Source organism: Aquarana catesbeiana, linkage group LG06, assembly GCF_042186555.1.
Source record: "Aquarana catesbeiana isolate 2022-GZ linkage group LG06, ASM4218655v1, whole genome shotgun sequence".
In the NCBI taxonomy this organism is placed as follows: Eukaryota; Metazoa; Chordata; class Amphibia; order Anura; family Ranidae; genus Aquarana; species Aquarana catesbeiana.
Window position 1 is genome coordinate 406,656,294 of NC_133329.1, and position 10,290 is coordinate 406,666,583.

The window sequence follows — 10,290 nt, forward strand, 5'->3', positions numbered from 1 at the left end:
TTTATGTGTTTTTTCTGGATTTTTTGGTTGATATTCTGTCTCTATCATTCAAAATACACCTATGATAAAAATGATAGACCCTTCATTTCTGTGTAAGTGGGCAAACTTACAAGATCTGCAGGGAATCAAATAAAATCATTATTTTTCCCCCACTGTAGGTATTTTTCATTGTATTGTACTCTCAAAAATTGCCTAATATAATAATATACATTTTTTTAAAAATTGTGCAGCAAGACACAAATGAACATGCTCCTTTGAGGAATTTTTCTAATCTCTTCTAATTTTTTAGCATGCGAGGCACAAAAATAATAATATATTCTTCTTCTGTAAACAAAGTCATCATTGGGGTATCCAGCGATCCCCAGAGGGGTCCCCAGAGGCCCGTCATATGTGGGATAAGATCGGATACAGCGGCAGAGCATTAAAGAGTCCCTGGAAATTGTTCTTGAATATACCATCAATAATCCCGACCTCTCACCCTCCATATTGATTTTCAAACATTATTTAACATGTAACATCTCCATTCTGACAGATAATCCCGCCTGCCTATCACAGCCTCTGCTATCACCTCCCCCCCTACTCCTCCTGATCCCACTGGGGGGACATTATCGGCGGTGCTAATGGAAAATGGTGCTGCAGAAACTGGTAATGTGTTTTGTACAGGAAGGAAGGGTACGCTTATGAGCGAAGAATTCATAAAACATTTAGCCTTTCTTGGTACTTTGCAATGTTGTGCTGGGAAAAAAATAAAAAATACATCAGCATGGTCAGCTAAAAATGTGGGGGTTCCTATTGGGGAGATCAAAAGTGTGGTCATTGATGGAGCAGAGACTACTGATGGTGACTGTCTTTTTGTTGACCTGGGTAGGACTGAGTTATCCGAGGTGTGGAGTTCATAGCTCCCAACTGTCCCTCTTTTGTAACAAAATCCCTCTGTCCCTCTTTTTTGCCCCTCAGTTGTCTCTCTTTTTGAGGGGTCTCCAAGCTGCGGCACTAGTCTTCCCACTGACACTATGGATGAGGCACTACTTCTCCCACTGGTCACTATACCTTTCACTAATACCAATGATGGGGCACTATTTCTCCCATTCATTTCAATGATGGGGGCACTATTACCTACATTTATACCACATATGGACACTATCCTCCTACTGACCCAAAAGGGCTATTTAATTTATTTATTCCTATTGTCCACCAAGCATGAGGAATTGTTTATTCCCACTGAATCTGGTAAATTTTTAAGGCATCTTCCTTTCCTATCTCAGTATCACATACCTGATTGGAGGCCAAGATGTTGAGAAGACTTCCCTTGCACCTCCTGGTTCTGGCACCCCTGGAGTAGGACACATGGAGTGAGAGAGGCCCAGAGTCCAGTCAACAGGCAATCTTTTCTGGAAGCAGGGCTTGGCTGTGAGGCTTGTGCAGACTGTTATGCCGTGTACACACGGGTGGACTTTTCGACTGGACTGATCCGACAGAACCAATCCGTCGGACAATCCGACCGTGTGTGGGCTTCATCGGACTTCCGACGGACCTTTTCGGTCAAAAGTCAGACGGACTTTAGATTTGAAACATGTTTCAAATCTTTCTGACGGATTCGAGTCCGGTCGAAAAATCCGCTCGTCTGTGTGCTAGTCCAACGGACGAAAAACCAACGCAAGGGCAGCTATTGGCTACTGGCTATCAACTTCCTTATTTTTAGTCCGGTCGTACGTCATCACGTACGAATCCGTCTGACTTTGGTGCGATCGGGTGTAGCCAAGTCAGTTCGTTCGAAAGTCCATCGGAAAGTCCGTCAAAACTCCATCGAAAGTTTGTCGGAAAGACCGTCGAACCTTTGATGCCGAAAAGTCCCACCCGTGTGTACACGGCATTAGAAAGGTCCCTGGAAGCAGATAGACCAGAAGGCAACTGGGCAGGATACTGGAGTACACAGAAAGCTATAAGTGAGGTCTGGATGGGGTGGTGGTTGGTAGCTGAGGGAGACAGACAGCAGGCAGAGTCATTGTCAGGAGGCAAGCTGATGTCATACCAAGAGGGTCAGCAGATGCAAGCCATGGTCAGGAAACTAGCCAAAGTCAAAATGGAAATCAGCAGATTCAAGCTATGGTTAACAACTAGTCAAGGTAAAAACAGGCAATCAAAAGAGAGACAAAGGGTAAACCAGATAATTCTGCGCTTCTCACAGTATTAGCAGCTAAACACACCCACATTGAAAAAATGGTAAACAAAACTAATATATCAAAAGTGTAGCGCTGAAAATTGATGTGCCCAGTGCAATCAATGCGAAAATCAAAAAAATAACACTGGAATGACAACATGAATATACTAAATAAAATTGTATACACAATCAATAATGTTGAAATGAAAAAAAGTCCATAAGTGATAGTAAATGTGAGTCTATTCCCAGTAGAGTGTGAAGAAATCTTGCAAACAGTAAATATGTATGCACATGTGGAGAAAACCACCCACCGGATATAGGGAAAAGGCTTACCAGATCGTTTGAACACACTAGAGCATACGCTCTGTGTGTCAAACAGGCTTGATTTATATTAGATGGACCCTGGGTTGGTAACGTCAGACAGGTGTATGCAGACGACGATTCCAGATGGAATCATGGGAAATGTAGTACCAGAAGCAGACCGAAGCTCAAAAATTTATGGGCATATGGAGAGTATCAAAGAGGAAAACGAAAAAGGACCATAGCGTAATTCCATAAAACAAGGATACATTTATTAAAATGAAAAAACCACTCACATGGATATGCGTAAAAAACAGCGCTGGTATAAAATCAATAGAGACATCAGATGATGTCCTTTGGGGGACAAAACGCGTCGGGACGGTCCCCCACTGCTGCCTCTATTGATTTTATACCAGCGCTGTTTTTACGCATATCCATGTGAGTGGTTTTTTCATTTTAATAAATGTATCCTTGTTTTATGGAATTACGCTATGGTCCCTTTTTCGTTTTCCTCTTTGATACTCTCCATATGCCCATCAGCAGATAAAAATCAGCAGATTCAAGCTGTGGTTAGAAAACTAGTCAAGGTAAAACTGGGAAGCAGCAGAGACAAGTCATGGTCTGGAACTAGCCAAGGTCACACCAGAGGGTCAGTAGAGTCAAGCCATGGTCCAGAACTAGCCATGGTCAAAACCAGGGAGTAAAGAAGAGGACAAGCCATGGTCAGGAACTTGGCAAGGTTAAACCAGGAATCAGCAGAGAGAAGTCTATGTGCAAGCCAGGTCAGCTACAGGACAGCACAACTCAGAAAAAGGTTCAAGGTAGTACTAGTAGTGAGATCATCCAGCATCTTCCAGGCTCAGCTGTGTCATTTAAATAGGCTACCTAGTGTCAAGACTGGGATTAGGCAAGCATGCCCGTGCACCTGCCATGCACGTACATCCGTGTAACTTGTTCATGCGCCATTGTGCATGTACATGCAATCTTCTAGCAATAACTCTAGTTCTGTACATTGGTGCATGTGCACCTCTTCTCCTGATGCTGTCCTGGCACCCAGAACATTGGGAGGTATAAGAGTCGTAGGAAGGTATTTACCATATATGACTCCCAGATACCAAACCTAAGGTTCACCTAACAGTTGTCAGACAGGCAGATGACTTGAATCAAGCTCACAGTTTTATGCAACCTCAAGTATGGTTGAAGGGTAGGTGTTTTGGGTAGAGCTGTAACCCAGGAAGGGTCAGGGCAGTTGGAGAAAAGACATGCAAGACAACCAGGGCAAGACATATGTCACCATGTTTTTCGAGGCCATGGAGGACCCCTTTTTCAGGCATATCCTATTAAAAAAAATGATATAGGTCACCTGCCAGTGTCAGAGGTCTTTCTGAATTCCTCCCAGCCAGAGAAGAGATGAAGGGAGAGGGGTGAGCTTTCAATCCCGCATATGTAATCATTTCAAAGATTATGGACAGGTCCATACCTTTGTAATGATCATGTATGGGAGAACTGAGAGATCCTATAGGATGGGTGGTGTACTGGAATACTATGCCACCCTTTATTTGTTTTTTTTTAAGGATTTCTGTAAAAATAAAATCTTTTGAAACTATGAAGATGGTTTTCTTGTATATCGGCACCTAAAAAGTCCCATTATTGCTAGGTGGTTGTGTTGTCTACATTGTCCCCCTACAACAGGAAATGCCTGAACAAGGACCTTCATGGCAGGATCAGCAGAAGTATTTTTAGTAAAGCTACAGATGCAAAAAAAAAAAAAAAAAAAAAACCCAAAGATTTAAAACAACTTCTGAAAAAAAAAAATGACAAGAGGTTCAAAGTCCTAATCTATGGGTGTTCTACTTTAATATATAAAGGATCACAGGGCTATAACCACTTACAGACCGGCCATCTGCAAGCATTGTACTGCAGACCGAGCGACCCGCACCCGCAAAGGAATGCACCCATATGCCTGCTGCCTGCTTCAGGGTTTTGGGGCGCGCGCTTGCGCAAACCCCCCCTCCCCCGCCGACACTCGGTGTTGTTTAATTCATGGCCCAGGACCTGCTGATCGTCTGTGTTCAATCACAGCCCAGAGCTCTGCGTTGACAATCAACACAGGGCTCTGTAAAAAAGGGAACAATCTCTCTGTTTCTTATCTCTGCAAAGCAGGGATTTGTGGTCAAATACCACCAAAGGAAAGCTCTATCTGTATGAAAAAAATGATATGAATTTAGTTTGGGCACAGCGTTTGCACGACCGCGCAATTGTCAGTTAAAGTAGCGCAGTGCTAAACAGCAAAACATTCCCTGGTCATGAAGGGGGGGGGGGGTAAAACCTTCCGGAGCTGAAGTAGTTGAAGACAGTGTTAATTTTAGTCTTAGGACTAAAATGGCATTTTTAGGTTTAGTCCCATTTTAGTCTTCTGCAATTGTTTTTAGTTTTAGTCGTATTTAGTCGACTAAATCCTCCAGTACATTTCAGTAACTGCAATTTATTTTTAGTCATAGTCTTTTGACTAAAATGGCTTTTAGTTTTAGTCGTATTTTAGTCATCTCAAATGTTTTAGTTTTAGTCGTATTTTAGTCGACTAAAATGTTTTAGTCGTTTTAGTCGACTAAATTAACACTGGTTGAAGAAAGCGTAGTTTAATTTGTAATTTAATTTTAATTTAATTTTTGGCAGGTGACCAATATAATTTTTAAGTCTTTAACATTTGAAGTGTGAATGACAATTTTTTTATTGTTTATTTTAATTTTTTTTTCCAAGCTAGCATACCCTGATTATTATTCTGCCACTGATAATGGGATGATATGGGTGAGGACAGGTAAGTGTACGTCGTGTATACTGCAGCCGCTGGGTCCGGCATTGACCTGTCAGCTGATAATGACTTATTCCCGTAATTATTGCGGCATTAGTTCTCGCTGTGCTCAGTCCCCCCCCCCCCCCTCCCCAACAAAGCTTTTAACAAGCAAAAAGCTCATTTAGCTCTTTTCTCTAGCGGGAAAGACAATGTATCTATTGTGATGGATCGGGCCGCGCTGATACGTGAGACTATCGTACTGAAGGCGGGTCCTCTATACCGGCGTAATCTTCTTTTTTTTTTTTTTTTTTTTTTTTTTTTTTATAATTACATTTTATTAAGTATTTTGCAAAAGTTCCACTCACAGCACATAGCCAGGGACAGCATATTATAATATATATATATACACACATATATATATATAGCTCGTCCTATAGAACAATTCATACACGCTAGAAATGAGATGAATATAGATGGGTATTTTTACCTGTTCTTCCATAATGACTACTTTGTGCTATCAAGTGTTCCTCATGGGCAGATAACTGTCCCCGTTCCCCCCCACTAACAAACAACCCAGACCTCTGGCGGGTCCTATATGGCGGCGTAATCTAATGAGAAATTCTTTCACAACCTTTTATGGGCCAACAGAAAAAAAAAAAGTTTATATAAAAAAAAATTTTAAAAAATGAGGAGATCCAAAATATGTCATTAAAATGTAGTAAAAAAGGGAAATAATATGTTGATATATCCTTATATTATTGTTAGAACAGAAGCTTATATCAGTCCTATAGAACAATTCATACACGCTAGAAATGAGATGAATATAGATGGGTATTTTTACCGGTTCTTCCATAATGACTACTTTGTGCTATCGAGTGTTCCTCGTGGGCAGATAACTGCGCAAAAAATAAATTAATTATTTAAAAAAAGCAAGAGGAAAAAAAAGGAAAATAAATAAATAAATAAATAAACATACACAAACAAACAACACAGACCTCTGGCGGGTCCTATATGGCGGCGTAATCTAATGAGAAATTCTTCCACAACCTTTTATGTGCCAAAAGAAAAAAAAATTTATATATAAAAAAAAATAAAAATGAGGAAATCCAAAATATGTCATTAAAACGTAGTAAAAAGGAAAAGAAAACGTTGAAAATATAAGTTACTGTCACTTTAAGCGGACCTTCACCCTAAAGGTGATGTTGTGCCGCCCTTCCTATTACAAATGCCGTGGTCGGGCGGACGGAGCAAGCTTGGCAGTTACCGACCGGTGGAGGGGGGGGTGTGTGTTTGTTTCCCGCCCCCCCCTAAAAAAACCCGCCACTGCTGGCCAACCAGCTGGTTGATTACTTGGGTCTCCCGGTGGAACTGGAGAGCCAGAGCAAGACGCGGTAGGCTGCATGCAATAGCAATTGAGCGGCTAGTTAGCCACTCCGATTGCTGTTACAAGAGGGCCGACCACTGGCTCTAAAAAAAAAAACGATACCAGGGTTCCTTGAAGACCGGTGACATACAGGTACGTGATTGGTTGGCAAGTGTTTAAGGTAAAAAATAAACCTTCTGGCTTTAGAACCACTTTAATGTGTTTAAATTTTCACTGTCCCCCCCCCCCCCCCCCCCCAATAGAGATATCATCCATTTCAGCAGCCGTTCAGAGGCATCCAGCGGTGTGCCAAGCGGGGTATCGGGGGTTAGAGGAATTGTGTGCCGCTGTTTCCTGGATTTCCAAATCATCATCAGCTTACCAAGTCATGACCTGGATCAGCGTCCGGCGCCAGTCCTGGGAGCTCAGGATCAATCGCTCAGGATTAGTATCCAAATCCAGAAGGATTAGAAAGCAAATGATTATTGCAGAAAACAAATTGGTTTTGCCACACGCACAAATACTTAAATAATAGCGACACAATCTAGAGCAAAAGTATGTGGACCACCCTGAAGGTTTTACATGAGTAAAAGCTGGCCATTGTAAGCACCCCTGCCAGTGGTAAATGATTTGTCTCATCCCTGCAAATTAGTGGTGCACCGAAATGAAAATACCGGTGCCGAAAACCGAAAATTCTCGACACACTTGGCCAAAAGCGAAATTGATTTTTTTTTTTTTTTTTTTTAAATGTATGTATTTTTATATATAATTCTAATTCTTAATTAGCCCCTTCGCTCCTAAGGGTAAAACAAACGCCTAAGCACAATTTTGCTACTTTGACATGTGTTAGTAAAACTGTACATATCATCACTACTTTGTGCATCCGGGTGCTTTTTTTGCAGGACAAATTGGGCTGTCATTTGGTGGTAAATGGTAATAGATATCTCCTGATTTTTTTTTTTTAATATATATTCCAAAATACAGTGGAACCTTAAATTACGAGTATAATCCCTTCCAGGAGAATGCTTGTAATCCAAAGCACTCGCATATCAAAGTGAATTTCCCCATAGAAGTCAATGGAAACGAAGATAATTTGTTCCGCATTGACTTCTATTGCATGCAATACCGTATGTGGCCAGAGGTGGGGGGGGGCACCGGAGAGCCTGGGAAATACTCAGGGACAGCTCAGCTGAACTCGGAGTATATCCGAGTGTTTCCCAGTATTTCCGAGTGATTCTGAGGATTTCCGAACGGCTCCGAACGGTTCCGAGTGTCACCGGCGCCCCCGCCCCCTCTGGCCAAATGCAGTACTGCACACCCCATTGGCTTGAATTCTGCTCGTTTTGCGAGACAACACTCGCAAATCGAGTCAGAATTTAAAAAAAAAAAAAAGTTTCTCGTTTTTCAAAATGCTCGTTAACCGCTTCCTGACCGCCTCACGCAGATATACTGCGGCAGAAGGACACATACAGGCAGATTAACGTACCTGTACGTGGCCCTTTAAGAGGCGGCTTGCGGGCGCACGCCCGCCGGGAGCTCCGTGACCGTGATCGCGGGTCCCGCGGACTCCATGACCACGGGGATCCCCGCGATCGTCTCATGAAGAGGAATAACGGGGAAATGCTAATGTAAACAAGCATTTCCCCATTCTGCCTAGTGACACTGACACTGATCACCGCTCCCTGTAATCGGGAGCGGTGATCAGTGTCGTGTCACACACAGCCCCTCCCCCCCACAGTTAGAATCACTCCCTAGGACACACTTACTGTATCCCCTACAGCGCCAGCTAGTAGGGGATACAGTCACATTTACAGTAATCAATGCATTTTTAATCGCACTGATCGCTGTATAAATGTGAATGGTCCCAAAATGGCGCCAAAAGTGTCCGATCTGTCCGCCATAATGTTGCAGTCACGATAAAAAATCTCTGATCGCCGCCATTACGTGTAAAAAAAAAAAAATCAATAAAAAATACCATAAAACTATCTCCTATTTTGTAGACGCTATAACTTTTGCGCAAACCGATCAATAAACACTTATTGCGAAAATATGTAGAAGAATACGTATAGGCCTAAACTGAGGAAAAAAAATGCTTTTGATATATTTTTTTGGGGATATTTATTATAGCAAAAAAGTAAAAAATGATGCATTTTTTTCAAAATTGTCGCTATTTTTTTGTTTATAGCGCAAAAAATAAAAACCGCAGGGGCGATCAAATACCACCAATAGAAAGCTCTATTTGTTGTGGAAAAAAGGACATCAACTTTGTTTGGGTGCCACGTCGCACGACCGCGCAATTGTCAGTTAAAGCGACGCAGTGCCGAATCGCAAAAATAGTGCTCTGGTCTTTGGGCAGCCGAATGGTCCGGGGCTGAAGTGGTTAAACTCCCTTCCGCGAAAAAGTTCTATTCCTATTGTGGGATCACCAGTACGGAATTTATAAATTGTGGGGTCACCAGTACGGAATTTATAAATTGTGGGGTCACCAGTACGGAATTTATAAATTGTGGGATCACCAGTACGGAATTTATAAATTGTGGGATCACCAGTACGGAATTTATAAATTGTGGGGTCACCAGTCCGGTATTTATAAATTGAAATCATATCCCCTCTCAAGCCTCTCTTCTCCAGAGAGAATAAGTTCAGTGCTCACAACCTTTCCTCATAACTAAGATCCTCCAGACCCTTTATTAGTTTTGTTGCCCTTCTTTGTACTCGCTCCATTTCCAGTACATCCTTCCTGAGGACTGGTGCCCAGAACTGGACAGCATACTCCAGGTGCGGCTGGACCAGAGTCTTGTAGAGCGGGAGAATTATCATTTTATCTCTGGAGTTGATCCCCTTTTTAATGCCAATATTCTGTTTGCTTTGTTAGCAGCAGCTTGGCATTGCTGAGCCTATCATCTACTAGGACCCCCAAGTCCTTTTCCATCCTAGATCCCCCCAGAGGTTCTCCCCCCAGTGTATAGATTGCATTCAGATTTTTTCCACCCAAATTTACATTTTTCTACATTGAACCTCATTTGCCATGTAGTTGCCCATCCCATTAATTTGTTCAGATCTTTTTGCAAGTTTTCCACATCCTGCGGAGAAGTTATCTCCCTGCTTAGCTTAGTGAAGAGGCACTGCGTCGCTTTAACTGACAATTGCGCGGTCGTGCGACGTTGTACCCAAACTAAATGTATGTCCTTTTTTTTTCCCCCTACAAATAGAGCTTTCTTCTGGTGGAATTTGATCACCTCTGCGGTTTTTATTTTTTGCGCTATAAACAAAAAAATTTTTGAAAAAAAAAAAACCCAATATATTTAACTTTTTGCTATAATAAATATCCAAAAAAACAAAAAATAAAAATAAATGTCTTCCTTAGGCCAGAGAAATGGCTGCACTCCGAGATCCATCCAAATTCGTATTTAATGAACGAACATCCCGAGTGTTACAGACAGGTCAAATGGTAGACACATTCCACACGATAACAGGTGCGCTTATTCATAGATAAGATAGATACATAGATATAAAGATAAGCCAGCATTGTTTTCCTTATACACACCTATCTAGTATAGCAACAGGTGATACGGATCAATAAATTGCAAACTTCCTTTTAGCCACATGTGATTCACATAAACATTAACCACTTCAGCCCCGGAATAATTCACCCCCTTCCTGACAAGAGCG